A 27239-nucleotide genomic window follows, 5' to 3' on the forward strand; every position below is an offset into this window, starting at 1 on the left:
ATTTGTTGCAAGCATTCTTGTTGACCGCACAATTAGTGTGTGAGCATTCTTGCTGACCGCACATCTAGTCTATCTCCAACTGCCATGCGTTGGTGGTATAGTGGTGAGCATAGCTGCCTTCCAAGCAGTTGACCCGGGTTCGATTCCCGGCCAACGCAAATCCTTTTGCCTCTGGCTAACTCCTCCTTTAACTCGTGGCTGGAGCAAAACTTTTTTATGGGTCTTTGGGCAGCAATAAAGGGCTAGGTCTCCCCGTCGGGGAATCGAACCCCGGTCTTCCGCGTGACAGGCGGAGATACTGTCCACTATACTAACGAGGAGTTGCAGAGACAGGTAGTCGCCCACCATCAGCCCGACTGCAGCTCGCTGCAAACAGCCTTCCCATTTCCAGGAACGGCCTCATAAGTCATTTTAGGTCATTGCTTCACAGAAGCCAGTGAAGCCAAACAAATCATCTAATACCATTTAAATATGAAGTGCTTAATTTAAATATGAACACACAATTTGTTGCAAGCATTCTTGTTGACCGCACAATTAGTGTGTGAGCATTCTTGCTGACCGCACATCTAGTCTACCTCCAACTGCCTGCGTTGGTGGTATAGTGGTGAGCATAGCTGCCTTCCAAGCAGTTGACCCGGGTTCGATTCCCGGCCAACGCAAATCCTTTTGCCCCTGGCCAACTCCTCCTTTAACTCGTGGCTGGAGCAAAACTTTTTTATGGGTCTTTGGGCAGCAATAAAGGGCTAGGTCTCCCCGTCGGGGAATCGAACCCCGGTCTTCCGCGTGACAGGCGGAGATACTGTCCACTATACTAACGAGGAGTTGCAGAGACAGGTAGTCGCCCACCATCAGCCCGACTGCAGCTCGCTGCAAACAGCCTTCCCATTTCCAGGAACAGCCTCATGCGTCATTTTAGGTCATCGCTTCACAGAAGCCAGTGAAGCCAAACAAATCATCTAATACCATTTAAATATGAAGTGTTTAATTTAAATATGAAGAAATTAGAGCTTGCTTTTTTAATAAAGAGCCTGGTAGGTCAGGTCAAAAAGCTCATGCGTTTTTTTTTTTCACTGGCGTGCCCAAACAAAGAGAGTTTTGGATCCACTGCCGGACCCAAACAAAGAGAGTTTTTGATCCACTGCATCTACCAGCTGCTAATGTGTTGCGAGCATTCTTGCTGACCGCACAAACTGGCATCCAGTCTGTCTCCAACCGCCTGCGTTGGTGGTATAGTGGTGAGCATAGCTGCCTTCCAAGCAGTTGACCCGGGTTCGATTCCCGGCCAACGCAAATCCTTTTTCCCCTGGCTAACTCCTCCTTTAACTCGTGGCTGGAGCAAAACTTTTTTATGGGTCTTTGGGCAGCAATAAAGGGCTAGGTCTCCCCGTCGGGGAATCGAACCCCGGTCTTCCGCGTGACAGGCGGAGATACTGTCCACTATACTAACGAGGAGTTTCAGAGACAGGTAGTCGCCCACCATCAGCCCGACTGCAACTCGCTGCAAACAGCCTTCCCATTTCCAGGAACGGCCTCATGCGTCATTTTAGGTCATCGCTTCACAGAAGCCAGTGAAGCCAAACAAATCATCTAATACCATTTAAATATGAAGTGCTTAATTTAAATATGAACACACAATTTGTTGCAAGCATTCTTGTTGACCGCACAATTAGTTTGTGAGCATTCTTGCTGACCGCACATCTAGTCTATCTCCAACTGCCTGCGTTGGTGGTATAGTGGTGAGCATAGCTGCCTTCCAAGCAGTTGACCCGGGTTCGATTCCCGGCCAACGCAAATCCTTTTGCTCCTGGCTAACTCCTCCTTTAACTCGTGGCTGGAGCAAAACTTTTTTATGGGTCTTTGGGCAGCAATAAAGGGCTAGGTCTCCCCGTCGGGGAATCGAACCCCGGTCTTCCGCGTGACAGGCGGAGACACTGTCCACTATACTAACGAGGAGTTGCAGAGACAGGTAGTCGCCCACCATCAGCCCGACTGCAGCTCGCTGCAAACAGCCTTCCCATTTCCAGGAACGGCCTCATGCGTCATTTTAGGTCATCGCTTCACAGAAGCCAGTGAAGCCAAACAAATCATCTAATACCATTTAAATATGAAGTGCTTAATTTAAATATGAACACACAATTTGTTGCAAGCATTCTTGTTGACCGCACAATTAGTGTGTGCATTCTTGCTGACCGCACATCTAGTCTATCTCCAACTGCCTGCGTTGGTGGTATAGTGGTGAGCATAGCTGCCTTCCAAGCAGTTGACCCGGGTTCGATTCCCGGCCAACGCAAATCCTTTTGCCCCTGGCTAACTCCTCCTTTAACTCGTGGCTGGAGCAAAACTTTTTTATGGGTCTTTGGGCAGCAATAAAGGGCTAGGTCTCCCCTTCGGGGAATCGAACCCCGGTCTTCCGCGTGACAGGCGGAGATACTGTCCACTATACTAACGAGGAGTTGCAGAGACAGGTAGTCGCCCACCATCAGCCCGACTGCAGCTCGATGCAAACAGCCTTCCCATTTCCAGGAACGGCCTCATAAGTCATTTTAGGTCATCGCTTCACAGAAGCCAGTGAAGCCAAACAAATCATCTAATACCATTTAAATATGAAGTGCTTAATTTAAATATGAACACACAATTTGTTGCAAGCATTCTTGTTGACCGCACAATTAGTGTGTGCATTCTTGCTGACCGCACATCTATTCTATCTCCAACTGCCATGCGTTGGTGGTATAGTGGTGAGCATAGCTGCCTTCCAAGCAGTTGACCCGGGTTCGATTCCCGGCCAACGCAAATCCTTTTGCCCCTGGCTAACTCCTCCTTTAACTCGTGGCTGGAGCAAAACTTTTTTATGGGTCTTTGGGCAGCAATAAAGGGCTAGGTCTCCCCGTCGGGGAATCGAACCCCGGTCTTCCGCGTGACAGGCGAAGATACTGTCCACTATACTAACGAGGAGTTGCAGAGACAGGTAGTCGCCCACCATCAGCCCGACTGCAGCTCGCTGCAAACAGCCTTCCCATTTCCAGGAATGGCCTCATGCGTCATTTTAGGTCATCGCTTCACAGAAGCCAGTGAAGCCAAACAAATCATTTAATACCATTTAAATATGAAGTGTTTAATTTAAATATGAAGAAATTAGAGCTTGCTTTTTTAATAAAGAGCCTGGTAGGTCAGGTCAAAAAGCTCATGCGTTTTTTTTTTTCACTGGCGTGCCCAAACAAAGAGAGTTTTGGATCCACTGCCGGACCCAAACAAAGAGAGTTTTTGATCCACTGCACCTACCAGCTGCTAATGTGTTGCGAGCATTCTTGCTGACCGCACAAACTGGCATCCAGTCTGTCTCCAACCGCCTGCGTTGGTGGTATAGTGGTGAGCATAGCTGCCTTCCAAGCAGTTGACCCGGGTTCGATTCCCGGCCAACGCAAATCCTTTTGCCCCTGGCTAACTCCTCCTTTAACTAGTGGCTGGAGCAAAACTTTTTTATGGGTCTTTGGGCAGCAATAAAGGGCTAGGTCTCCCCGTCGGGGAATCGAACCCCGGTCTTCCGCGTGACAGGCGGAGATACTGTCCACTATACTAACGAGGAGTTGCAGAGACAGGTAGTCGCCCACCATCAGCCCGACTGCAACTCGCTGCAAACAGCCTTCCCATTTCCAGGAACGGCCTCATGCGTCATTTTAGGTCATCGCTTCACAGAAGCCAGTGAAGCCAAACAAATCATCTAATACCATTTAAATATGAAGTGCTTAATTTAAATATGAACACACAATTTGTTGCAAGCATTCTTGTTGACCGCACAATTAGTGTGTGCATTCTTGCTGACCGCACATCTAGTCTATCTCCAACTGCCATGCGTTGGTGGTATAGTGGTGAGCATAGCTGCCTTCCAAGCAGTTGACCCGGGTTCGATTCCCGACCAACGCAAAACCCTTTTGCCCCTGGCCAACTCCTCCTTTAACTCGTGGCTCGAGCAAAAGTTTTTTATGGGTCTTTGGGCAGCAATAAAGGGCTAGGTCTCCCCGTCGGGGAATCGAACCCCGGTCTTCCGCGTGACAGGCGGAGATACTGTCCACTATACTAACGAGGAGTTGCAGAGACAGGTAGTCGCCCACCATCAGCCCGACTGCAGCTCGCTGCAAACAGCCTTCCCATTTCCAGGAACGGCCTTATGCGTCATTTTAGGTCATCGCTTCACAGAAGCCAGTGAAGCCAAACAAATCATCTAATACCATTTAAATATGAAGTGCTTAATTTAAATATGAACACACAATTTGTTGCAAGCATTCTTGTTGACCGCACAATTAGTGTGTGAGCATTCTTGCTGACCGCACATCTAGTCTATCTCCAACTGCCTGCGTTGGTGGTATAGTGGTGAGCATAGCTGCCTTCCAAGCAGTTGACCCGGGTTCGATTCCCGGCCAACGCAAATCCTTTTGCCCCTGGCCAACTCCTCCTTTAACTCGTGGCTGGAGCAAAACTTTTTTATGGGTCTTTGGGCAGCAATAAAGGGCTAGGTCTCCCCGTCGGGGAATCGAACCCCGGTCTTCCGCGTGACAGGCGGAGATACTGTCCACTATACTAACGAGGAGTTGCAGAGACAGGTAGTCGCCCACCATCAGCCCGACTGCAGCTCGCTGCAAACAGCCTTCCCATTTCCAGGAACGGCCTCATAAGTCATTTTAGGTCATTGCTTCACAGAAGCCAGTGAAGCCAAACAAATCATCTAATACCATTTAAATATGAAGTGCTTAATTTAAATATGAACACACAATTTGTTGCAAGCATTCTTGTTGACCGCACAATTAGTGTGTGAGCATTCTTGCTGACCGCACATCTAGTCTACCTCCAACTGCCTGCGTTGGTGGTATAGTGGTGAGCATAGCTGCCTTCCAAGCAGTTGACCCGGATTCGATTCCCGGCCAACGCAAATCCTTTTGCCCCTGGCTAACTCCTCCTTTAACTCGTGGCTGGAGCAAAACTTTTTTATGGGTCTTTGGGCAGCAATAAAGGGCTAGGTCTCCCCGTCGGGGAATCGAACCCCGGTCTTCCGCGTGACAGGCGGAGATACTGTCCACTATACTAACGAGGAGTTGCAGAGACAGGTAGTCGCCCACCATCAGCCCGACTGCAGCTCGCTGCAAACAGCCTTCCCATTTCCAGGAACGGCCTCATGCGTCATTTTAGGTCATCGCTTCACAGAAGCCAGTGAAGCCAAACAAATCATCTAATACCATTTAAATATGAAGTGTTTAATTTAAATATGAAGAAATTAGAGCTTGCTTTTTTAATAAAGAGCCTGGTAGGTCAGGTCAAAAAGCTCATGCGTTTTTTTTTTTCACTGGCGTGCCCAAACAAAGAGAGTTTTGGATCCACTGCCGGACCCAAACAAAGAGAGTTTTTGATCCACTGCACCTACCAGCTGCTAATGTGTTGCGAGCATTCTTGCTGACCGCACAAACTGGCATCCAGTCTGTCTCCAACCGCCTGCGTTGGTGGTATAGTGGTGAGCATAGCTGCCTTCCAAGCAGTTGACCCGGGTTCGATTCCCGGCCAACGCAAATCCTTTTGCCCCTGGCTAACTCCTCCTTTAACTCGTGGCTGGAGCAAAACATTTTTATGGGTCTTTGGGCAGCAGTAAAGGGCTAGGTCTCCCGGTCGGGGAATCGAACCCCGGTCTTCCGCGTGACAGGCGGAGATACTGTCCACTATACTAACGAGGAGTTGCAGAGACAGGTAGTCGCCCACCATCAGCCCGACTGCAGCTCGCTGCAAACAGCCTTCCCATTTCCAGGAACGGCCTCATAAGTCATTTTAGGTCATTGCTTCACAGAAGCCAGTGAAGCCAAACAAATCATCTAATACCATTTAAATATGAAGTGCTTAATTTAAATATGAACACACAATTTGTTGCAAGCATTCTTGTTGACCGCACAATTAGTGTGTGAGCATTCTTGCTGACCGCACATCTAGTCTACCTCCAACTGCCTGCGTTGGTGGTATAGTGGTGAGCATAGCTGCCTTCCAAGCAGTTGACCCGGGTTCGATTCCCGGCCAACGCAAATCCTTTTGCCCCTGGCTAACTCCTCCTTTAACTCGTGGCTGGAGCAAAACTTTTTTATGGGTCTTTGGGCAGCAATAAAGGGCTAGGTCTCCCCGTCGGGGAATCGAACCCCGGTCTTCCGCGTGACAGGCGGAGATACTGTCCACTATACTAACGAGGAGTTTCAGAGACAGGTAGTCGCCCACCATCAGCCCGACTGCAACTCGCTGCAAACAGCCTTCCCATTTCCAGGAACGGCCTCATGCGTCATTTTAGGTCATCGCTTCACAGAAGCCAGTGAAGCCAAACAAATCATCTAATACCATTTAAATATGAAGTGCTTAATTTAAATATGAACACACAATTTGTTGCAAGCATTCTTGTTGACCGCACAATTAGTTTGTGAGCATTCTTGCTGACCGCACATCTAGTCTATCTCCAACTGCCTGCGTTGGTGGTATAGTGGTGAGCATAGCTGCCTTCCAAGCAGTTGACCCGGGTTCGATTCCCGGCCAACGCAAATCCTTTTGCTCCTGGCTAACTCCTCCTTTAACTCGTGGCTGGAGCAAAACTTTTTTATGGGTCTTTGGGCAGCAATAAAGGGCTAGGTCTCCCCGTCGGGGAATCGAACCCCGGTCTTCCGCGTGACAGGCGGAGACACTGTCCACTATACTAACGAGGAGTTGCAGAGACAGGTAGTCGCCCACCATCAGCCCGACTGCAGCTCGCTGCAAACAGCCTTCCCATTTCCAGGAACGGCCTCATGCGTCATTTTAGGTCATCGCTTCACAGAAGCCAGTGAAGCCAAACAAATCATCTAATACCATTTAAATATGAAGTGCTTAATTTAAATATGAACACACAATTTGTTGCAAGCATTCTTGTTGACCGCACAATTAGTGTGTGCATTCTTGCTGACCGCACATCTAGTCTATCTCCAACTGCCTGCGTTGGTGGTATAGTGGTGAGCATAGCTGCCTTCCAAGCAGTTGACCCGGGTTCGATTCCCGGCCAACGCAAATCCTTTTGCCCCTGGCTAACTCCTCCTTTAACTCGTGGCTGGAGCAAAACTTTTTTATGGGTCTTTGGGCAGCAATAAAGGGCTAGGTCTCCCCTTCGGGGAATCGAACCCCGGTCTTCCGCGTGACAGGCGGAGATACTGTCCACTATACTAACGAGGAGTTGCAGAGACAGGTAGTCGCCCACCATCAGCCCGACTGCAGCTCGATGCAAACAGCCTTCCCATTTCCAGGAACGGCCTCATAAGTCATTTTAGGTCATCGCTTCACAGAAGCCAGTGAAGCCAAACAAATCATCTAATACCATTTAAATATGAAGTGCTTAATTTAAATATGAACACACAATTTGTTGCAAGCATTCTTGTTGACCGCACAATTAGTGTGTGCATTCTTGCTGACCGCACATCTATTCTATCTCCAACTGCCATGCGTTGGTGGTATAGTGGTGAGCATAGCTGCCTTCCAAGCAGTTGACCCGGGTTCGATTCCCGGCCAACGCAAATCCTTTTGCCCCTGGCTAACTCCTCCTTTAACTCGTGGCTGGAGCAAAACTTTTTTATGGGTCTTTGGGCAGCAATAAAGGGCTAGGTCTCCCCGTCGGGGAATCGAACCCCGGTCTTCCGCGTGACAGGCGAAGATACTGTCCACTATACTAACGAGGAGTTGCAGAGACAGGTAGTCGCCCACCATCAGCCCGACTGCAGCTCGCTGCAAACAGCCTTCCCATTTCCAGGAATGGCCTCATGCGTCATTTTAGGTCATCGCTTCACAGAAGCCAGTGAAGCCAAACAAATCATTTAATACCATTTAAATATGAAGTGTTTAATTTAAATATGAAGAAATTAGAGCTTGCTTTTTTAATAAAGAGCCTGGTAGGTCAGGTCAAAAAGCTCATGCGTTTTTTTTTTTCACTGGCGTGCCCAAACAAAGAGAGTTTTGGATCCACTGCCGGACCCAAACAAAGAGAGTTTTTGATCCACTGCACCTACCAGCTGCTAATGTGTTGCGAGCATTCTTGCTGACCGCACAAACTGGCATCCAGTCTGTCTCCAACCGCCTGCGTTGGTGGTATAGTGGTGAGCATAGCTGCCTTCCAAGCAGTTGACCCGGGTTCGATTCCCGGCCAACGCAAATCCTTTTGCCCCTGGCTAACTCCTCCTTTAACTAGTGGCTGGAGCAAAACTTTTTTATGGGTCTTTGGGCAGCAATAAAGGGCTAGGTCTCCCCGTCGGGGAATCGAACCCCGGTCTTCCGCGTGACAGGCGGAGATACTGTCCACTATACTAACGAGGAGTTGCAGAGACAGGTAGTCGCCCACCATCAGCCCGACTGCAACTCGCTGCAAACAGCCTTCCCATTTCCAGGAACGGCCTCATGCGTCATTTTAGGTCATCGCTTCACAGAAGCCAGTGAAGCCAAACAAATCATCTAATACCATTTAAATATGAAGTGCTTAATTTAAATATGAACACACAATTTGTTGCAAGCATTCTTGTTGACCGCACAATTAGTGTGTGCATTCTTGCTGACCGCACATCTAGTCTATCTCCAACTGCCATGCGTTGGTGGTATAGTGGTGAGCATAGCTGCCTTCCAAGCAGTTGACCCGGGTTCGATTCCCGACCAACGCAAAACCCTTTTGCCCCTGGCCAACTCCTCCTTTAACTCGTGGCTCGAGCAAAAGTTTTTTATGGGTCTTTGGGCAGCAATAAAGGGCTAGGTCTCCCCGTCGGGGAATCGAACCCCGGTCTTCCGCGTGACAGGCGGAGATACTGTCCACTATACTAACGAGGAGTTGCAGAGACAGGTAGTCGCCCACCATCAGCCCGACTGCAGCTCGCTGCAAACAGCCTTCCCATTTCCAGGAACGGCCTTATGCGTCATTTTAGGTCATCGCTTCACAGAAGCCAGTGAAGCCAAACAAATCATCTAATACCATTTAAATATGAAGTGCTTAATTTAAATATGAACACACAATTTGTTGCAAGCATTCTTGTTGACCGCACAATTAGTGTGTGAGCATTCTTGCTGACCGCACATCTAGTCTATCTCCAACTGCCTGCGTTGGTGGTATAGTGGTGAGCATAGCTGCCTTCCAAGCAGTTGACCCGGGTTCGATTCCCGGCCAACGCAAATCCTTTTGCCCCTGGCCAACTCCTCCTTTAACTCGTGGCTGGAGCAAAACTTTTTTATGGGTCTTTGGGCAGCAATAAAGGGCTAGGTCTCCCCGTCGGGGAATCGAACCCCGGTCTTCCGCGTGACAGGCGGAGATACTGTCCACTATACTAACGAGGAGTTGCAGAGACAGGTAGTCGCCCACCATCAGCCCGACTGCAGCTCGCTGCAAACAGCCTTCCCATTTCCAGGAACGGCCTCATAAGTCATTTTAGGTCATTGCTTCACAGAAGCCAGTGAAGCCAAACAAATCATCTAATACCATTTAAATATGAAGTGCTTAATTTAAATATGAACACACAATTTGTTGCAAGCATTCTTGTTGACCGCACAATTAGTGTGTGAGCATTCTTGCTGACCGCACATCTAGTCTACCTCCAACTGCCTGCGTTGGTGGTATAGTGGTGAGCATAGCTGCCTTCCAAGCAGTTGACCCGGATTCGATTCCCGGCCAACGCAAATCCTTTTGCCCCTGGCTAACTCCTCCTTTAACTCGTGGCTGGAGCAAAACTTTTTTATGGGTCTTTGGGCAGCAATAAAGGGCTAGGTCTCCCCGTCGGGGAATCGAACCCCGGTCTTCCGCGTGACAGGCGGAGATACTGTCCACTATACTAACGAGGAGTTGCAGAGACAGGTAGTCGCCCACCATCAGCCCGACTGCAGCTCGCTGCAAACAGCCTTCCCATTTCCAGGAACGGCCTCATGCGTCATTTTAGGTCATCGCTTCACAGAAGCCAGTGAAGCCAAACAAATCATCTAATACCATTTAAATATGAAGTGTTTAATTTAAATATGAAGAAATTAGAGCTTGCTTTTTTAATAAAGAGCCTGGTAGGTCAGGTCAAAAAGCTCATGCGTTTTTTTTTTTCACTGGCGTGCCCAAACAAAGAGAGTTTTGGATCCACTGCCGGACCCAAACAAAGAGAGTTTTTGATCCACTGCACCTACCAGCTGCTAATGTGTTGCGAGCATTCTTGCTGACCGCACAAACTGGCATCCAGTCTGTCTCCAACCGCCTGCGTTGGTGGTATAGTGGTGAGCATAGCTGCCTTCCAAGCAGTTGACCCGGGTTCGATTCCCGGCCAACGCAAATCCTTTTGCCCCTGGCTAACTCCTCCTTTAACTCGTGGCTGGAGCAAAACATTTTTATGGGTCTTTGGGCAGCAGTAAAGGGCTAGGTCTCCCGGTCGGGGAATCGAACCCCGGTCTTCCGCGTGACAGGCGGAGATACTGTCCACTATACTAACGAGGAGTTGCAGAGACAGGTAGTCGCCCACCATCAGCCCGACTGCAGCTCGCTGCAAACAGCCTTCCCATTTCCAGGAACGGCCTCATAAGTCATTTTAGGTCATTGCTTCACAGAAGCCAGTGAAGCCAAACAAATCATCTAATACCATTTAAATATGAAGTGCTTAATTTAAATATGAACACACAATTTGTTGCAAGCATTCTTGTTGACCGCACAATTAGTGTGTGAGCATTCTTGCTGACCGCACATCTAGTCTACCTCCAACTGCCTGCGTTGGTGGTATAGTGGTGAGCATAGCTGCCTTCCAAGCAGTTGACCCGGGTTCGATTCCCGGCCAACGCAAATCCTTTTGCCCCTGGCCAACTCCTCCTTTAACTCGTGGCTGGAGCAAAACTTTTTTATGGGTCTTTGGGCAGCAATAAAGGGCTAGGTCTACCCGTCGGGGAATCGAACCCCGGTCTTCCGCGTGACAGGCGGAGATACTGTCCACTATACTAACGAGGAGTTGCAGAGACAGGTAGTCGCCCACCATCAGCCCGACTGCAGCTCGCTGCAAACAGCCTTCCCATTTCCAGGAACAGCCTCATGCGTCATTTTAGGTCATCGCTTCACAGAAGCCAGTGAAGCCAAACAAATCATCTAATACCATTTAAATATGAAGTGTTTAATTTAAATATGAAGAAATTAGAGCTTGCTTTTTTAATAAAGAGCCTGGTAGGTCAGGTCAAAAAGCTCATGCGTTTTTTTTTTTCACTGGCGTGCCCAAACAAAGAGAGTTTTGGATCCACTGCCGGACCCAAACAAAGAGAGTTTTTGATCCACTGCATCTACCAGCTGCTAATGTGTTGCGAGCATTCTTGCTGACCGCACAAACTGGCATCCAGTCTGTCTCCAACCGCCTGCGTTGGTGGTATAGTGGTGAGCATAGCTGCCTTCCAAGCAGTTGACCCGGGTTCGATTCCCGGCCAACGCAAATCCTTTTGCCCCTGGCTAACTCCTCCTTTAACTCGTGGCTGGAGCAAAACTTTTTTATGGGTCTTTGGGCAGCAATAAAGGGCTAGGTCTCCCCGTCGGGGAATCGAACCCCGGTCTTCCGCGTGACAGGCGGAGATACTGTCCACTATACTAACGAGGAGTTGCAGAGACAGGTAGTCGCCCACCATCAGCCCGACTGCAACTCGCTGCAAACAGCCTTCCCATTTCCAGGAACGGCCTCATGCGTCATTTTAGGTCATCGCTTCACAGAAGCCAGTGAAGCCAAACAAATCATCTAATACCATTTAAATATGAAGTGCTTAATTTAAATATGAACACACAATTTGTTGCAAGCATTCTTGTTGACCGCACAATTAGTGTGTGAGCATTCTTGCTGACCGCACATCTAGTCTATCTCCAACTGCCTGCGTTGGTGGTATAGTGGTGAGCATAGCTGCCTTCCAAGCAGTTGACCCGGGTTCGATTTCCGACCAACGCAAAAACCTTTTGCCCCTGGCCAACTCCTCCTTTAACTCGTGGCTCGAGCAAAAGTTTTTTATGGGTCTTTGGGCAGCAATAAAGGGCTAGGTCTCCCCGTCGGGGAATCGAACCCCGGTCTTCCGCGTGATAGGCGGAGATACTGTCCACTATACTAACGAGGAGTTGCAGAGACAGGTAGTCGCCCACCATCAGCCCGACTGCAGCTCGCTGCAAACAGCCTTCCCATTTCCAGGAACGGCCTTATGCGTCATTTTAGGTCATCGCTTCACAGAAGCCAGTGAAGCCAAACAAATCATCTAATACCATTTAAATATGAAGTGCTTAATTTAAATATGAACACACAATTTGTTGCAAGCATTCTTGTTGACCGCACAATTAGTGTGTGAGCATTCTTGCTGACCGCACATCTAGTCTATCTCCAACTGCCATGCGTTGGTGGTATAGTGGTGAGCATAGCTGCCTTCCAAGCAGTTGACCCGGGTTCGATTCCCGGCCAACGCAAATCCTTTTGCCCCTGGCTAACTCCTCCTTTAACTCGTGGCTGGAGCAAAACTTTTTTATGGGTCTTTGGGCAGCAATAAAGGGCTAGGTCTCCCCGTCGGGGAATCGAACCCCGGTCTTCCGCGTGACAGGCGGAGATACTGTCCACTATACTAACGAGGAGTTGCAGAGACAGGTAGTCGCCCACCATCAGCCCGACTGCAGCTCGCTGCAAACAGCCTTCCCATTTCCAGGAACGGCCTCATAAGTCATTTTAGGTCATTGCTTCACAGAAGCCAGTGAAGCCAAACAAATCATCTAATACCATTTAAATATGAAGTGCTTAATTTAAATATGAACACACAATGTGTTGCAATCATTCTTGTTGACCGCACAATTAGTGTGTGAGCATTCTTGCTGACCGCACATCTAGTCTATCTCCAACTGCCTGCGTTGGTGGTATAGTGGTGAGCATAGCTGCCTTCCAAGCAGTTGACCCGGGTTCGATTCCCGACCAACGCAAAAACCTTTTGCCCCTGGCCAACTCCTCCTTTAACTCGTGGCTCGAGCAAAAGTTTTTTATGGGTCTTTGGGCAGCAATAAAGGGCTAGGTCTCCCCGTCGGGGAATCGAACCCCGGTCTTCCGCGTGACAGGCGGAGATACTGTCCACTATACTAACGAGGAGTTGCAGAGACAGGTAGTCGCCCACCATCAGCCCGACTGCAGCTCGCTGCAAACAGCCTTCCCATTTCCAGGAACGGCCTCATAAGTCATTTTAGGTCATTGCTTCACAGAAGCCAGTGAAGCCAAACAAATCATCTAATACCATTTAAATATGAAGTGCTTAATTTAAATATGAACACACAATGTGTTGCAATCATTCTTGTTGACCGCACAATTAGTGTGTGAGCATTCTTGCTGACCGCACATCTAGTCTATCTCCAACTGCCTGCATTGGTGGTATAGTGGTGAGCATAGCTGCCTTCCAAGCAGTTGACCCGGGTTCGATTCCCGACCAACGCAAAAACCTTTTGCCCCTGGCCAACTCCTCCTTTAACTCGTGGCTCGAGCAAAAGTTTTTTATGGGTCTTTGGGCAGCAATAAAGGGCTAGGTCTCCCCGTCGGGGAATCGAACCCCGGTCTTCCGCGTGACAGGCGGAGATACTGTCCACTATACTAACGAGGAGTTGCAGAGACAGGTAGTCGCCCACCATCAGCCCGACTGCAGCTCGCTGCAAACAGCCTTCCCATTTCCAGGAACGGCCTCATAAGTCATTTTAGGTCATTGCTTCACAGAAGCCAGTGAAGCCAAACAAATCATCTAATACCATTTAAATATGAAGTGCTTAATTTAAATATGAACACACAATGTGTTGCAATCATTCTTGTTGACCGCACAATTAGTGTGTGAGCATTCTTGCTGACCGCACATCTAGTCTATCTCCAACTGCCTGCGTTGGTGGTATAGTGGTGAGCATAGCTGCCTTCCAAGCAGTTGACCCGGGTTCGATTCCCGACCAACGCAAAAACCTTTTGCCCCTGGCCAACTCCTCCTTTAACTTGTGGCTCGAGCAAAAGTTTTTTATGGGTCTTTGGGCAGCAATAAAGGGCTAGGTCTCCCCGTCGGGGAATCGAACCCCGGTCTTCCGCGTGACAGGCGGAGATACTGTCCACTATACTAACGAGGAGTTGCAGAGACAGGTAGTCGCCCACCATCAGCCCGACTGCAGCTCGCTGTAAACAGCCTTCCCATTTCCAGGAACGGCCTCATGCGTCATTTTAGGTCATCGCTTCACAGAAGCCAGTGAAGCCAAACAAATCATCTAATACCATTTAAATATGAAGTGTTTAATTTAAATATGAAGAAATTAGAGCTTGCTTTTTTAATAAAGAGCCTGGTAGGTCAGGTCAAAAAGCTCATGCGTTTTTTTTTTTCACTGGCGTGCCCAAACAAAGAGAGTTTTGGATCCACTGCCGGACCCAAACAAAGAGAGTTTTTGATCCACTGCACCTACCAGCTGCTAATGTGTTGCGAGCATTCTTGCTGACCGCACAAACTGGCATCCAGTCTGTCTCCAACCCCCTGCGTTGGTGGTATAGTGGTGAGCATAGCTGCCTTCCAAGCAGTTGACCCGGGTTCGATTCCCGGCCAACGCAAATCCTTTTGCCCCTGGCTAACTCCTCCTTTAACTCGTGGCTGGAGCAAAACTTTTTTATGGGTCTTTGGGCAGCAATAAAGGGCTAGGTCTCCCCGTCGGAGAATCGAACCCCGGTCTTCCGCGTGACAGGCGGAGATACTGTCCACTATACTAACGAGGAGTTGCAGAGACAGGTAGTCGCCCACCATCAGCCCGACTGCAACTCACTGCAAACAGCCTTCCCATTTCCAGGAACGGCCTCATGCGTCATTTTAGGTCATCGCTTCACAGAAGGGCAGCAATAAAGGGAATCATTTCGTTCCATGGGAATCATTTTGGGAATCAATAAAGGGAATCATTTTCGTTCCAAGGGAATCGTTCCATTTCCAGGAACGGCCTCATGCGTCATTTTAGGTCATCGCTTCACAGAAGCCAGTGAAGCCAAACAAATCATCTAATACCATTTAAATATGAAGTGCTTAATTTAAATATGAACACACAATTTGTTGCAAGCATTCTTGTTGACCGCACAATTAGTGTGTGCATTCTTGCTGACCGCACATCTAGTCTGTCTCCAACTGCCTGCGTTGGTGGTATAGTGGTGAGCATAGCTGCCTTCCAAGCAGTTGACCCGGGTTCGATTCCCGGCCAACGCAAATCCTTTTGCCCCTGGCTAACTCCTCCTTTAACTCGTGGCTGGAGCAAAACTTTTTTATGGGTCTTTGGGCAGCAATAAAGGGCTAGGTCTCCCCGTCGGGGAATCGAACCCCGGTCTTCCGCGTGACAGGCGGAGATACTGTCCACTATACTAACGAGGAGTTGCAGAGACAGGTAGTCGCCCACCATCAGCCCGACTGCAGCTCGCTGCAAACAGCCTTCCCATTTCCAGGAACGGCCTCATGCGTCATTTTAGGTCATCGCTTCACAGAAGCCAGTGAAGCCAAACAAATCATCTAATACCATTTAAATATGAAGTGTTTAATTTAAATATGAAGAAATTAGAGCTTGCTTTTTTAATAAAGAGCCTGGTAGGTCAGGTCAAAAAGCTCATGCGTTTTTTTTTTTCACTGGCGTGCCCAAACAAAGAGAGTTTTGGATCCACTGCCGGACCCAAACAAAGAGAGTTTTTGATCCACTGCACCTACCAGCTGCTAATGTGTTGCGAGCATTCTTGCTGACCGCACAAACTGGCATCCAGTCTGTCTCCAACCCCCTGCGTTGGTGGTATAGTGGTGAGCATAGCTGCCTTCCAAGCAGTTGACCCGGGTTCGATTCCCGGCCAACGCAAATCCTTTTGCCCCTGGCTAACTCCTCCTTTAACTCGTGGCTGGAGCAAAACTTTTTTATGGGTCTTTGGGCAGCAATAAAGGGCTAGGTCTCCCCGTCGGGGAATCGAACCCCGGTCTTCCGCGTGACAGGCGGAGATACTGTCCACTATACTAACGAGGAGTTGCAGAGACAGGTAGTCGCCCACCATCAGCCCGACTGCAGCTCGCTGCAAACAGCCTTCCCATTTCCAGGAACGGCCTCATGCGTCATTTTAGGTCATCGCTTCACAGAAGCCAGTGAAGCCAAACAAATCATCTAATACCATTTAAATATGAAGTGTTTAATTTAAATATGAAGAAATTAGAGCTTGCTTTTTTAATAAAAGCCTGGTAGGTCAGGTCAAAAAGCTCATGCGTTTTTTTTTTTCACTGGCGTGCCCAAACAAAGAGAGTTTTGGATCCACTGCCGGACCCAAACAAAGAGAGTTTTTGATCCACTGCACCTACCAGCTGCTAATGTGTTGCGAGCATTCTTGCAGACCGCACAAACTGGCATCCAGTCTGTCTCCAACCGCCTGCGTTGGTGGTATAGTGGTGAGCATAGCTGCCTTCCAAGCAGTTGACCCGGGTTCGATTCCCGGCCAACGCAAATCCTTTTGCCCCTGGCTAACTCCTCCTTTAACTCGTGGCTGGAGCAAAACTTTTTAATGGGTCTTTGGGCAGCAATAAAGGGCTAGGTCTCCCCGTCGGGGAATCGAACCCCGGTCTTCCGCGTGACAGGCGGAGATACTGTCCACTATACTAACGAGGAGTTGCAGAGACAGGTAGTCGCCCACCATCAGCCCGACTGCAGCTCGCTGCAAACAGCCTTCCCATTTCAAGGAACGGCCTCATAAGTCATTTTAGGTCATTGCTTCACAGAAGCCAGTGAAGCCAAACAAATCATCTAATACCATTTAAATATGAAGTGCTTAATTTAAATATGAACACACAATGTGTTGCAATCATTCTTGTTGACCGCACAATTAGTGTGTGAGCATTCTTGCTGACCGCACATCTAGTCTATCTCCAACTGCCTGCGTTGGTGGTATAGTGGTGAGCATAGCTGCCTTCCAAGCAATTGACCCGGGTTCGATTCCCGACCAACGCAATAACCTTTTGCCCCTGGCCAACTCCTCCTTTAACTCGTGGCTCGAGCAAAAGTTTTTTATGGGTCTTTGGGCAGCAATAAAGGGCTAGGTCTCCCCGTCGGGGAATCGAACCCCGGTCTTCCGCGTGACAGGCGGAGATACTGTCAACTATACTAACGAGGAGTTGCAGAGACAGGTAGTCACCCACCATCAGCCCGACGGCAGCTCGCTGCAAACAGCCTTCCCATTTCCAGGAACGGCCTCATAAGTCATTTTAGGTCATTGCTTCACAGAAGCCAGTGAAGCCAAACAAATCATCTAATACCATTTAAATATGAAGTGCTTAATTTAAATATGAACACACAATGTGTTGCAATCATTCTTGTTGACCGCACAATTAGTGTGTGAGCATTCTTGCTGACCGCACATCTAGTCTATCTCCAACTGCCTGCGTTGGTGGTATAGTGGTGAGCATAGCTGCCTTCCAAGCAGTTGACCCGGGTTCGATTCCCGGCCAACGCAAATCCTTTTGCCCCTGGCCAACTCCTCCTTTAACTCGTGGCTGGAGCAAAACTTTTTTATGGGTCTTTGGGCAGCAATAAAGGGCTAGGTCTCCCCGTCGGGGAATCGAACCCCGGTCTTCCGCGTGACAGGCGGAGATACTGTCCACTATACTAACGAGGAGTTGCAGAGACAGGTAGTCGCCCACCATCAGCCCGACTGCAGCTCGCTGCAAACAGCCTTCCCATTTCCAGGAACGGCCTCATGCGTCATTTTAGGTCATCGCTTCACAGAAGCCAGTGAAGCCAAACAAATCATCTAATACCATTTAAATATGAAGTGTTTAATTTAAATATGAAGAAATTAGAGCTTGCTTTTTTAATAAAAGCCTGGTAGGTCAGGTCAAAAAGCTCATGCGTTTTTTTTTTTCACTGGCGTGCCCAAACAAAGAGAGTTTTGGATCCACTGCCGGACCCAAACAAAGAGAGTTTTTGATCCACTGCACCTACCAGCTGCTAATGTGTTGCGAGCATTCTTGCTGACCGCACAAACTGGCATCCAGTCTGTCTCCAACCGCCTGCGTTGGTGGTATAGTGGTGAGCATAGCTGCCTTCCAAGCAGTTGACCCGGGTTCGATTCCCGGCCAACGCAAATCCTTTTGCCCCTGGCTAACTCCTCCTTTAACTCGTGGCTGGAGCAAAACTTTTTAATGGGTCTTTGGGCAGCAATAAAGGGCTAGGTCTCCCCGTCGGGGAATCGAACCCCGGTCTTCCGCGTGACAGGCGGAGATACTGTCCACTATACTAACGAGGAGTTGCAGAGACAGGTAGTCGCCCACCATCAGCCCGACTGCAGCTCGCTGCAAACAGCCTTCCCATTTCAAGGAACGGCCTCATAAGTCATTTTAGGTCATTGCTTCACAGAAGCCAGTGAAGCCAAACAAATCATCTAATACCATTTAAATATGAAGTGCTTAATTTAAATATGAACACACAATGTGTTGCAATCATTCTTGTTGACCGCACAATTAGTGTGTGAGCATTCTTGCTGACCGCACATCTAGTCTATCTCCAACTGCCTGCGTTGGTGGTATAGTGGTGAGCATAGCTGCCTTCCAAGCAATTGACCCGGGTTCGATTCCCGACCAACGCAATAACCTTTTGCCCCTGGCCAACTCCTCCTTTAACTCGTGGCTCGAGCAAAAGTTTTTTATGGGTCTTTGGGCAGCAATAAAGGGCTAGGTCTCCCCGTCGGGGAATCGAACCCCGGTCTTCCGCGTGACAGGCGGAGATACTGTCCACTATACTAACGAGGAGTTGCAGAGACAGGTAGTCACCCACCATCAGCCCGACTGCAGCTCGCTGCAAACAGCCTTCCCATTTCCAGGAACGGCCTCATAAGTCATTTTAGGTCATTGCTTCACAGAAGCCAGTGAAGCCAAACAAATCATCTAATACCATTTAAATATGAAGTGCTTAATTTAAATATGAACACACAATGTGTTGCAATCATTCTTGTTGACCGCACAATTAGTGTGTGAGCATTCTTGCTGACCGCACATCTAGTCTATCTCCAACTGCCTGCGTTGGTGGTATAGTGGTGAGCATAGCTGCCTTCCAAGCAGTTGACCCGGGTTCGATTCCCGGCCAACGCAAATCCTTTTGCCCCATGCCAACTCCTCCTTTAACTCGTGGCTGGAGCAAAACTTTTTTATGGGTCTTTGGGCAGCAATAAAGGGCTAGGTCTCCCCGTCGGGGAATCGAACCCCGGTCTTCCGCGTGACAGGCGGAGATACTGTCCACTATACTAACGAGGAGTTGCAGAGACAGGTAGTCGCCCACCATCAGCCCGACTGCAGCTCGCTGCAAACAGCCTTCCCATTTCCAGGAACGGCCTCATGCGTCATTTTAGGTCATCGCTTCACAGAAGCCAGTGAAGCCAAACAAATCATCTAATACCATTTAAATATGAAGTGTTTAATTTAAATATGAAGAAATTAGAGCTTGCTTTTTTAATAAAGAGCCTGGTAGGTCAGGTCAAAAAGCTCATGCGTTTTTTTTTTTCACTGGCGTGCCCAAACAAAGAGAGTTTTGGATCCACTGCCGGACCCAAACAAAGAGAGTTTTTGATCCACTGCACCTACCAGCTGCTAATGTGTTGCGAGCATTCTTGCTGACCGCACAAACTGGCATCCAGTCTGTCTCCAACCCCCTGCGTTGGTGGTATAGTGGTGAGCATAGCTGCCTTCCAAGCAGTTGACCCGGGTTCGATTCCCGGCCAACGCAAATCCTTTTGCCCCTGGCTAACTCCTCCTTTAACTCGTGGCTGGAGCAAAACTTTTTTATGGGTCTTTGGGCAGCAATAAAAGGGCTAGGTCTCCCCGTCGGGGAATCGAACCCCGATCTTCCGCGTGACAGGCGGAGATACTGTCCACTATACTAACGAGGAGTTGCAGAGACAGGTAGTCGCCCACCATCAGCCCGACTGCAGCTCGCTGCAAACAGCCTTCCCATTTCCAGGAACGGCCTCATGCGTCATTTTAGGTCATCGCTTCACAGAAGCCAGTGAAGCCAAACAAATCATCTAATACCATTTAAATATGAAGTGCTTAATTTAAATATGAACACACAATTTGTTGCAAGCATTCTTGTTGACCGCACAATTAGTGTGTGCATTCTTGCTGACCACACATCTAGTCTATCTCCAACTACCTGCGTTGGTGGTATAGTGGTGAGCATAGCTGCCTTCCAAGCAGTTGACCCGGGTTCGATTCCCGGCCAACGCAAATCCTTTTGCCCCTGGCTAACTCCTCCTTTAACTCGTGGCTGGAGCAAAACTTTTTTATGGGTCTTTGGGCAGCAATAAAGGGCTAGGTCTCCCCGTCGGGGAATCGAACCCCGGCCTTCCGCGTGACAGGCGGAGATACTGTCCACTATACTAACGAGGAGTTGCAGAGACAGGTAGTCGCCCACCATCAGCCCGACTGCAGCTCGCTGCAAACAGCCTTCCCATTTCCAGGAACGGCCTCATAAGTCATTTTAGGTCATCGCTTCACAGAAGCCAGTGAAGCCAAACAAATCATCTAATACCATTTAAATATGAAGTGCTTAATTTAAATATGAACACACAATTTGTTGCAAGCATTCTTGTTGACCGCACAATTAGTGTGTGCATTCTTGCTGACCGCACATCTAGTCTATCTCCAACTGCCATGCGTTGGTGGTATAGTGGTGAGCATAGCTGCCTTCCAAGCAGTTGACCCGGGTTCGATTCCCAGCCAACGCAAATCCTTTTGCCCCTGGCTAACTCCTCCTTTAACTCGTGGCTGGAGCAAAACTTTTTTATGGGTCTTTGGGCAGCAATAAAGGGCTAGGTCTCCCCGTCGGGGAATCGAACCCCGGTCTTCCGCGTGACAGGCGGAGATACTGTCCACTATACTAACGAGGAGTTGCAGAGACAGGTAGTCGCCCACCATCAGCCCGACTGCAGCTCGCTGCAAACAGCCTTCCCATTTCCAGGAACGGCCTCATGCGTCATTTTAGGTCATCGCTTCACAGAAGCCAGTGAAGCCAAACAAATCATCTAATACCATTTAAATATGAAGTGTTTAATTTAAATATGAAGAAATTAGAGCTTGCTTTTTTAATAAAGAGCCTGGTAGGTCAGGTCAAAAAGCTCATGCGTTTTTTTTTTTCACTGGCGTGCCCAAACAAAGAGAGTTTTGGATCCACTGCCGGACCCAAACAAAGAGAGTTTTTGATCCACTGCACCTACCAGCTGCTAATGTGTTGCGAGCATTCTTGCTGACCGCACAAACTGGCATCCAGTCTGTCTCCAACCGCCTGCGTTGGTGGTATAGTGGTGAGCATAGCTGCCTTCCAAGCAGTTGACCCGGGTTCGATTCCCGGCCAACGCAAATCCTTTTGCCCCTGGCTAACTCCTCCTTTAACTCGTGGCTGGAGCAAAACTTTTTTATGGGTCTTTGGGCAGCAATAAAGGGCTAGGTCTCCCCGTCGGGGAATCGAACCCCGGTCTTCCGCGTGACAGGCGGAGATACTGTCCACTATACTAACGAGGAGTTGCAGAGACAGGTAGTCGCCCACCATCAGCCCGACTGCAGCTCGCTGCAAACAGCCTTCCCATTTCCAGGAACGGCCTCATGCGTCATTTTAGGTCATCGCTTCACAGAAGCCAGTGAAGCCAAACAAATCATCTAATACCATTTAAATATGAAGTGCTTAATTTAAATATGAACACACAATTTGTTGCAAGCATTCTTGTTGACCGCACAATTAGTGTGTGAGCATTCTTGCTGACCGCACATCTAGTCTATCTCCAACTGCCTGCGTTGGTGGTATAGTGGTGAGCATAGCTGCCTTCCAAGCAGTTGACCCGGGTTCGATTCCCGGCCAACGCAAATCCTTTTGCCCCTGGCTAACTCCTCCTTTAACTCGTGGCTGGAGCAAAACTTTTTTATGGGTCTTTGGGCAGCAGTAAAGGGCTAGGTCTCCCGGTCGGGGAATCGAACCCCGGTCTTCCGCGTGACAGGCGGAGATACTGTCCACTATACTAACGAGGAGTTGCAGAGACAGGTAGTCGCCCACCATCAGCCCGACTGCAGCTCGCTGCAAACAGCCTTCCCATTTCCAGGAACGGCCTCATGCGTCATTTTAGGTCATCGCTTCACAGAAGCCAGTGAAGCCAAACAAATCATCTAATACCATTTAAATATGAAGTGTTTAATTTAAATATGAAGAAATTAGAGCTTGCTTTTTTAATAAAGAGCCTGGTAGGTCAGGTCAAAAAGCTCATGCGTTTTTTTTTTTCACTGGCGTGCCCAAACAAAGAGAGTTTTGGATCCACTGCCGGACCCAAACAAAGAGAGTTTTGGATCCACTGCACCTACCAGCTGCTAATGTGTTGCGAGCATTCTTGCTGACCGCATAAACTGGCATCCAGTCTGTCTCCAACCGCCTGCGTTGGTGGTATAGTGGTGAGCATAGCTGCCTTCCAAGCAGTTGACCCGGGTTCGATTCCCGGCCAACGCAAATCCTTTTGCCCCTGGCTAACTCCTCCTTTAACTCGTGGCTGGAGCAAAACTTTTTTATGGGTCTTTGGGCAGCAATAAAGGGCTAGGTCTCCCCGTCGGAGAATCGAACCCCGGTCTTCCGCGTGACAGGCGGAGATACTGTCCACTATACTAACGAGGAGTTGCAGAGACAGGTAGTCGCCCACCATCAGCCCGACTGCAACTCACTGCAAACAGCCTTCCCATTTCCAGGAACGGCCTCATGCGTCATTTTAGGTCATCGCTTCACAGAAGGGCAGCAATAAAGGGAATCATTTCGTTCCATGGGAATCATTTTGGGAATCAATAAAGGGAATCATTTTCGTTCCAAGGGAATCGTTCCATTTCCAGGAACGGCCTCATGCGTCATTTTAGGTCATCGCTTCACAGAAGCCAGTGAAGCCAAACAAATCATCTAATACCATTTAAATATGAAGTGCTTAATTTAAATATGAACACACAATTTGTTGCAAGCATTCTTGTTGACCGCACAATTAGTGTGTGCATTCTTGCTGACCGCACATCTAGTCTGTCTCCAACTGCCTGCGTTGGTGGTATAGTGGTGAGCATAGCTGCCTTCCAAGCAGTTGACCCGGGTTCGATTCCCGGCCAACGCAAATCCTTTTGCCCCTGGCTAACTCCTCCTTTAACTCGTGGCTGGAGCAAAACTTTTTTATGGGTCTTTGGGCAGCAATAAAGGGCTAGGTCTCCCCGTCGGGGAATCGAACCCCGGTCTTCCGCGTGACAGGCGGAGATACTGTCCACTATACTAACGAGGAGTTGCAGAGACAGGTAGTCGCCCACCATCAGCCCGACTGCAGCTCGCTGCAAACAGCCTTCCCATTTCCAGGAACGGCCTCATGCGTCATTTTAGGTCATCGCTTCACAGAAGCCAGTGAAGCCAAACAAATCATCTAATACCATTTAAATATGAAGTGCTTAATTTAAATATGAACACACAATTTGTTGCAAGCATTCTTGTTGACCGCACAATTAGTGTGTGAGCATTCTTGCTGACCGCACATCTAGTCTATCTCCAACTGCCATGCGTTGGTGGTATAGTGGTGAGCATAGCTGCCTTCCAAGCAGTTGACCCGGGTTCGATTCCCGGCCAACGCAAATCCTTTTGCCTCTGGCTAACTCCTCCTTTAACTCGTGGCTGGAGCAAAACTTTTTTATGGGTCTTTGGGCAGCAATAAAGGGCTAGGTCTCCCCGTCGGGGAATCGAACCCCGGTCTTCCGCGTGACAGGCGGAGATACTGTCCACTATACTAACGAGGAGTTGCAGAGACAGGTAGTCGCCCACCATCAGCCCGACTGCAGCTCGCTGCAAACAGCCTTCCCATTTCCAGGAACGGCCTCATAAGTCATTTTAGGTCATTGCTTCACAGAAGCCAGTGAAGCCAAACAAATCATCTAATACCATTTAAATATGAAGTGCTTAATTTAAATATGAACACACAATTTGTTGCAAGCATTCTTGTTGACCGCACAATTAGTGTGTGAGCATTCTTGCTGACCGCACATCTAGTCTACCTCCAACTGCCTGCGTTGGTGGTATAGTGGTGAGCATAGCTGCCTTCCAAGCAGTTGACCCGGGTTCGATTCCCGGCCAACGCAAATCCTTTTGCCCCTGGCCAACTCCTCCTTTAACTCGTGGCTGGAGCAAAACTTTTTTATGGGTCTTTGGGCAGCAATAAAGGGCTAGGTCTCCCCGTCGGGGAATCGAACCCCGGTCTTCCGCGTGACAGGCGGAGATACTGTCCACTATACTAACGAGGAGTTGCAGAGACAGGTAGTCGCCCACCATCAGCCCGACTGCAGCTCGCTGCAAACAGCCTTCCCATTTCCAGGAACAGCCTCATGCGTCATTTTAGGTCATCGCTTCACAGAAGCCAGTGAAGCCAAACAAATCATCTAATACCATTTAAATATGAAGTGTTTAATTTAAATATGAAGAAATTAGAGCTTGCTTTTTTAATAAAGAGCCTGGTAGGTCAGGTCAAAAAGCTCATGCGTTTTTTTTTTTCACTGGCGTGCCCAAACAAAGAGAGTTTTGGATCCACTGCCGGACCCAAACAAAGAGAGTTTTTGATCCACTGCATCTACCAGCTGCTAATGTGTTGCGAGCATTCTTGCTGACCGCACAAACTGGCATCCAGTCTGTCTCCAACCGCCTGCGTTGGTGGTATAGTGGTGAGCATAGCTGCCTTCCAAGCAGTTGACCCGGGTTCGATTCCCGGCCAACGCAAATCCTTTTGCCCCTGGCTAACTCCTCCTTTAACTCGTGGCTGGAGCAAAACTTTTTTATGGGTCTTTGGGCAGCAATAAAGGGCTAGGTCTCCCCGTCGGGGAATCGAACCCCGGTCTTCCGCGTGACAGGCGGAGATACTGTCCACTATACTAACGAGGAGTTGCAGAGACAGGTAGTCGCCCACCATCAGCCCGACTGCAGCTCGCTGCAAACAGCCTTCCCATTTCCAGGAACGGCCTCATAAGTCATTTTAGGTCATTGCTTCACAGAAGCCAGTGAAGCCAAACAAATCATCTAATACCATTTAAATATGAAGTGCTTAATTTAAATATGAACACACAATGTGTTGCAATCATTCTTGTTGACCGCACAATTAGTGTGTGAGCATTCTTGCTGACCGCACATCTAGTCTATCTCCAACTGCCTGCATTGGTGGTATAGTGGTGAGCATAGCTGCCTTCCAAGCAGTTGACCCGGGTTCGATTCCCGACCAACGCAAAAACCTTTTGCCCCTGGCCAACTCCTCCTTTAACTCGTGGCTCGAGCAAAAGTTTTTTATGGGTCTTTGGGCAGCAATAAAGGGCTAGGTCTCCCCGTCGGGGAATCGAACCCCGGTCTTCCGCGTGACAGGCGGAGATACTGTCCACTATACTAACGAGGAGTTGCAGAGACAGGTAGTCGCCCACCATCAGCCCGACTGCAGCTCGCTGCAAACAGCCTTCCCATTTCCAGGAACGGCCTTATGCGTCATTTTAGGTCATCGCTTCACAGAAGCCAGTGAAGCCAAACAAATCATCTAATACCATTTAAATATGAAGTGCTTAATTTAAATATGAACACACAATTTGTTGCAAGCATTCTTGTTGACCGCACAATTAGTGTGTGAGCATTCTTGCTGACCGCACATCTAGTCTATCTCCAACTGCCTGCGTTGGTGGTATAGTGGTGAGCATAGCTGCCTTCCAAGCAGTTGACCCGGGTTCGATTCCCGACCAACGCAAAAACCTTTTGCCCCTGGCCAACTCCTCCTTTAACTCGTGGCTCGAGCAAAAGTTTTTTATGGGTCTTTGGGCAGCAATAAAGGGCTAGGTCTCCCCGTCGGGGAATCGAACCCCGGTCTTCCGCGTGACAGGCGGAGATACTGTCCACTATACTAACGAGGAGTTGCAGAGACAGGTAGTCGCCCACCATCAGCCCGACTGCAGCTCACTGCAAACAGCCTTCCCATTTCCAGGAACGGCCTCATGCGTCATTTTAGGTCATCGCTTCACAGAAGCCAGTGAAGCCAAACAAATCATCTAATACCATTTAAATATGAAGTGCTTAATTTAAATATGAACACACAATTTGTTGCAAGCATTCTTGTTGACCGCACAATTAGTGTGTGCATTCTTGCTGACCGCACATCTAGTCTATCTCCAACTGCCATGCGTTGGTGGTATAGTGGTGAGCATAGCTGCCTTCCAAGCAGTTGACCCGGGTTCGATTCCCGGCCAACGCAAATCCTTTTGCCCCTGGCTAACTCCTCCTTTAACTCGTGGCTGGAGCAAAACTTTTTTATGGGTCTTTGGGCAGCAATAAAGGGCTAGGTCTCCCCGTCGGGGAATCGAACCCCGGTCTTCCGCGTGACAGGCGGAGATACTGTCCACTATACTAACGAGGAGTTGCAGAGACAGGTAGTCGCCCACCATCAGCCCGACTGCAGCTCGCTGCAAACAGCCTTCCCATTTCCAGGAACGGCCTCATAAGTCATTTTAGGTCATTGCTTCACAGAAGCCAGTGAAGCCAAACAAATCATCTAATACCATTTAAATATGAAGTGCTTAATTTAAATATGAACACACAATGTGTTGCAATCATTCTTGTTGACCGCACAATTAGTGTGTGAGCATTCTTGCTGACCGCACATCTAGTCTATCTCCAACTGCCTGCGTTGGTGGTATAGTGGTGAGCATAGCTGCCTTCCAAGCAGTTGACCCGGGTTCGATTCCCGACCAACGCAAAAACCTTTTGCCCCTGGCCAACTCCTCCTTTAACTTGTGGCTCGAGCAAAAGTTTTTTATGGGTCTTTGGGCAGCAATAAAGGGCTAGGTCTCCCCGTCGGGGAATCGAACCCCGGTCTTCCGCGTGACAGGCGGAGATACTGTCCACTATACTAACGAGGAGTTGCAGAGACAGGTAGTCGCCCACCATCAGCCCGACTGCAGCTCGCTGCAAACAGCCTTCCCATTTCCAGGAACGGCCTCATGCGTCATTTTAGGTCATCGCTTCACAGAAGCCAGTGAAGCCAAACAAATCATCTAATACCATTTAAATATGAAGTGTTTAATTTAAATATGAAGAAATTAGAGCTTGCTTTTTTAATAAAGAGCCTGGTAGGTCAGGTCAAAAAGCTCATGCGTTTTTTTTTTTCACTGGCGTGCCCAAACAAAGAGAGTTTTGG

General features: G+C 48.8%; 38 non-coding genes across 38 annotated transcripts; 36 read left to right on the plus strand and 2 right to left on the minus strand.

Moving 5' to 3' along the window:
- The first annotated feature begins 86 nt into the window (after positions 1-86).
- trnag-ucc (transfer RNA glycine (anticodon UCC)) lies at positions 87-158 on the plus strand. Its single transcript has one exon. It is a non-coding gene; the product is annotated as a tRNA-Gly (tRNA).
- A 429-nt stretch (positions 159-587) lies between these two features.
- On the plus strand, positions 588-659 carry trnag-ucc (transfer RNA glycine (anticodon UCC)). The gene has a single exon. It is a non-coding gene; the product is annotated as a tRNA-Gly (tRNA).
- Positions 660-1218: 559 nt separating this feature from the next.
- trnag-ucc (transfer RNA glycine (anticodon UCC)) lies at positions 1219-1290 on the plus strand. The gene has a single exon. It is a non-coding gene; the product is annotated as a tRNA-Gly (tRNA).
- A 429-nt stretch (positions 1291-1719) lies between these two features.
- Positions 1720-1791, plus strand: trnag-ucc (transfer RNA glycine (anticodon UCC)). The gene has a single exon. It is a non-coding gene; the product is annotated as a tRNA-Gly (tRNA).
- Positions 1792-2218: 427 nt separating this feature from the next.
- Positions 2219-2290, plus strand: trnag-ucc (transfer RNA glycine (anticodon UCC)). Its single transcript has one exon. It is a non-coding gene; the product is annotated as a tRNA-Gly (tRNA).
- A 428-nt stretch (positions 2291-2718) lies between these two features.
- Positions 2719-2790, plus strand: trnag-ucc (transfer RNA glycine (anticodon UCC)). Its single transcript has one exon. It is a non-coding gene; the product is annotated as a tRNA-Gly (tRNA).
- A 559-nt stretch (positions 2791-3349) lies between these two features.
- trnag-ucc (transfer RNA glycine (anticodon UCC)) lies at positions 3350-3421 on the plus strand. Its single transcript has one exon. It is a non-coding gene; the product is annotated as a tRNA-Gly (tRNA).
- Positions 3422-4351: 930 nt separating this feature from the next.
- trnag-ucc (transfer RNA glycine (anticodon UCC)) lies at positions 4352-4423 on the plus strand. Its single transcript has one exon. It is a non-coding gene; the product is annotated as a tRNA-Gly (tRNA).
- Positions 4424-5483: 1060 nt separating this feature from the next.
- On the plus strand, positions 5484-5555 carry trnag-ucc (transfer RNA glycine (anticodon UCC)). The gene has a single exon. It is a non-coding gene; the product is annotated as a tRNA-Gly (tRNA).
- Positions 5556-5984: 429 nt separating this feature from the next.
- Positions 5985-6056, plus strand: trnag-ucc (transfer RNA glycine (anticodon UCC)). The gene has a single exon. It is a non-coding gene; the product is annotated as a tRNA-Gly (tRNA).
- A 429-nt stretch (positions 6057-6485) lies between these two features.
- Positions 6486-6557, plus strand: trnag-ucc (transfer RNA glycine (anticodon UCC)). The gene has a single exon. It is a non-coding gene; the product is annotated as a tRNA-Gly (tRNA).
- A 427-nt stretch (positions 6558-6984) lies between these two features.
- trnag-ucc (transfer RNA glycine (anticodon UCC)) lies at positions 6985-7056 on the plus strand. Its single transcript has one exon. It is a non-coding gene; the product is annotated as a tRNA-Gly (tRNA).
- Positions 7057-7484: 428 nt separating this feature from the next.
- On the plus strand, positions 7485-7556 carry trnag-ucc (transfer RNA glycine (anticodon UCC)). The gene has a single exon. It is a non-coding gene; the product is annotated as a tRNA-Gly (tRNA).
- Positions 7557-8115: 559 nt separating this feature from the next.
- trnag-ucc (transfer RNA glycine (anticodon UCC)) lies at positions 8116-8187 on the plus strand. Its single transcript has one exon. It is a non-coding gene; the product is annotated as a tRNA-Gly (tRNA).
- A 930-nt stretch (positions 8188-9117) lies between these two features.
- Positions 9118-9189, plus strand: trnag-ucc (transfer RNA glycine (anticodon UCC)). Its single transcript has one exon. It is a non-coding gene; the product is annotated as a tRNA-Gly (tRNA).
- A 1060-nt stretch (positions 9190-10249) lies between these two features.
- Positions 10250-10321, plus strand: trnag-ucc (transfer RNA glycine (anticodon UCC)). The gene has a single exon. It is a non-coding gene; the product is annotated as a tRNA-Gly (tRNA).
- A 429-nt stretch (positions 10322-10750) lies between these two features.
- trnag-ucc (transfer RNA glycine (anticodon UCC)) lies at positions 10751-10822 on the plus strand. Its single transcript has one exon. It is a non-coding gene; the product is annotated as a tRNA-Gly (tRNA).
- A 559-nt stretch (positions 10823-11381) lies between these two features.
- On the plus strand, positions 11382-11453 carry trnag-ucc (transfer RNA glycine (anticodon UCC)). Its single transcript has one exon. It is a non-coding gene; the product is annotated as a tRNA-Gly (tRNA).
- Positions 11454-12045: 592 nt separating this feature from the next.
- trnad-auc (transfer RNA aspartic acid (anticodon AUC)) lies at positions 12046-12117 on the minus strand. Its single transcript has one exon. It is a non-coding gene; the product is annotated as a tRNA-Asp (tRNA).
- Positions 12118-12385: 268 nt separating this feature from the next.
- On the plus strand, positions 12386-12457 carry trnag-ucc (transfer RNA glycine (anticodon UCC)). The gene has a single exon. It is a non-coding gene; the product is annotated as a tRNA-Gly (tRNA).
- A 2065-nt stretch (positions 12458-14522) lies between these two features.
- On the plus strand, positions 14523-14594 carry trnag-ucc (transfer RNA glycine (anticodon UCC)). The gene has a single exon. It is a non-coding gene; the product is annotated as a tRNA-Gly (tRNA).
- A 565-nt stretch (positions 14595-15159) lies between these two features.
- trnag-ucc (transfer RNA glycine (anticodon UCC)) lies at positions 15160-15231 on the plus strand. The gene has a single exon. It is a non-coding gene; the product is annotated as a tRNA-Gly (tRNA).
- A 559-nt stretch (positions 15232-15790) lies between these two features.
- On the plus strand, positions 15791-15862 carry trnag-ucc (transfer RNA glycine (anticodon UCC)). Its single transcript has one exon. It is a non-coding gene; the product is annotated as a tRNA-Gly (tRNA).
- A 558-nt stretch (positions 15863-16420) lies between these two features.
- trnag-ucc (transfer RNA glycine (anticodon UCC)) lies at positions 16421-16492 on the plus strand. The gene has a single exon. It is a non-coding gene; the product is annotated as a tRNA-Gly (tRNA).
- A 931-nt stretch (positions 16493-17423) lies between these two features.
- On the plus strand, positions 17424-17495 carry trnag-ucc (transfer RNA glycine (anticodon UCC)). Its single transcript has one exon. It is a non-coding gene; the product is annotated as a tRNA-Gly (tRNA).
- Positions 17496-18053: 558 nt separating this feature from the next.
- trnag-ucc (transfer RNA glycine (anticodon UCC)) lies at positions 18054-18125 on the plus strand. The gene has a single exon. It is a non-coding gene; the product is annotated as a tRNA-Gly (tRNA).
- A 931-nt stretch (positions 18126-19056) lies between these two features.
- trnag-ucc (transfer RNA glycine (anticodon UCC)) lies at positions 19057-19128 on the plus strand. Its single transcript has one exon. It is a non-coding gene; the product is annotated as a tRNA-Gly (tRNA).
- Positions 19129-19687: 559 nt separating this feature from the next.
- On the plus strand, positions 19688-19759 carry trnag-ucc (transfer RNA glycine (anticodon UCC)). Its single transcript has one exon. It is a non-coding gene; the product is annotated as a tRNA-Gly (tRNA).
- Positions 19760-20187: 428 nt separating this feature from the next.
- Positions 20188-20259, plus strand: trnag-ucc (transfer RNA glycine (anticodon UCC)). The gene has a single exon. It is a non-coding gene; the product is annotated as a tRNA-Gly (tRNA).
- A 90-nt stretch (positions 20260-20349) lies between these two features.
- trnad-guc (transfer RNA aspartic acid (anticodon GUC)) lies at positions 20350-20421 on the minus strand. Its single transcript has one exon. It is a non-coding gene; the product is annotated as a tRNA-Asp (tRNA).
- Positions 20422-21318: 897 nt separating this feature from the next.
- trnag-ucc (transfer RNA glycine (anticodon UCC)) lies at positions 21319-21390 on the plus strand. Its single transcript has one exon. It is a non-coding gene; the product is annotated as a tRNA-Gly (tRNA).
- A 429-nt stretch (positions 21391-21819) lies between these two features.
- Positions 21820-21891, plus strand: trnag-ucc (transfer RNA glycine (anticodon UCC)). Its single transcript has one exon. It is a non-coding gene; the product is annotated as a tRNA-Gly (tRNA).
- A 559-nt stretch (positions 21892-22450) lies between these two features.
- Positions 22451-22522, plus strand: trnag-ucc (transfer RNA glycine (anticodon UCC)). The gene has a single exon. It is a non-coding gene; the product is annotated as a tRNA-Gly (tRNA).
- A 565-nt stretch (positions 22523-23087) lies between these two features.
- trnag-ucc (transfer RNA glycine (anticodon UCC)) lies at positions 23088-23159 on the plus strand. The gene has a single exon. It is a non-coding gene; the product is annotated as a tRNA-Gly (tRNA).
- A 430-nt stretch (positions 23160-23589) lies between these two features.
- Positions 23590-23661, plus strand: trnag-ucc (transfer RNA glycine (anticodon UCC)). Its single transcript has one exon. It is a non-coding gene; the product is annotated as a tRNA-Gly (tRNA).
- Positions 23662-24090: 429 nt separating this feature from the next.
- Positions 24091-24162, plus strand: trnag-ucc (transfer RNA glycine (anticodon UCC)). Its single transcript has one exon. It is a non-coding gene; the product is annotated as a tRNA-Gly (tRNA).
- A 559-nt stretch (positions 24163-24721) lies between these two features.
- On the plus strand, positions 24722-24793 carry trnag-ucc (transfer RNA glycine (anticodon UCC)). The gene has a single exon. It is a non-coding gene; the product is annotated as a tRNA-Gly (tRNA).
- A 1432-nt stretch (positions 24794-26225) lies between these two features.
- On the plus strand, positions 26226-26297 carry trnag-ucc (transfer RNA glycine (anticodon UCC)). Its single transcript has one exon. It is a non-coding gene; the product is annotated as a tRNA-Gly (tRNA).
- Positions 26298-27239: the final 942 nt, after the last annotated feature.

This window comes from Pimephales promelas, chromosome 24 (assembly GCF_988280905.1).
Source record: "Pimephales promelas chromosome 24, fPimPro1.hap1.1, whole genome shotgun sequence".
In the NCBI taxonomy this organism is placed as follows: Eukaryota; Metazoa; Chordata; class Actinopteri; order Cypriniformes; family Leuciscidae; genus Pimephales; species Pimephales promelas.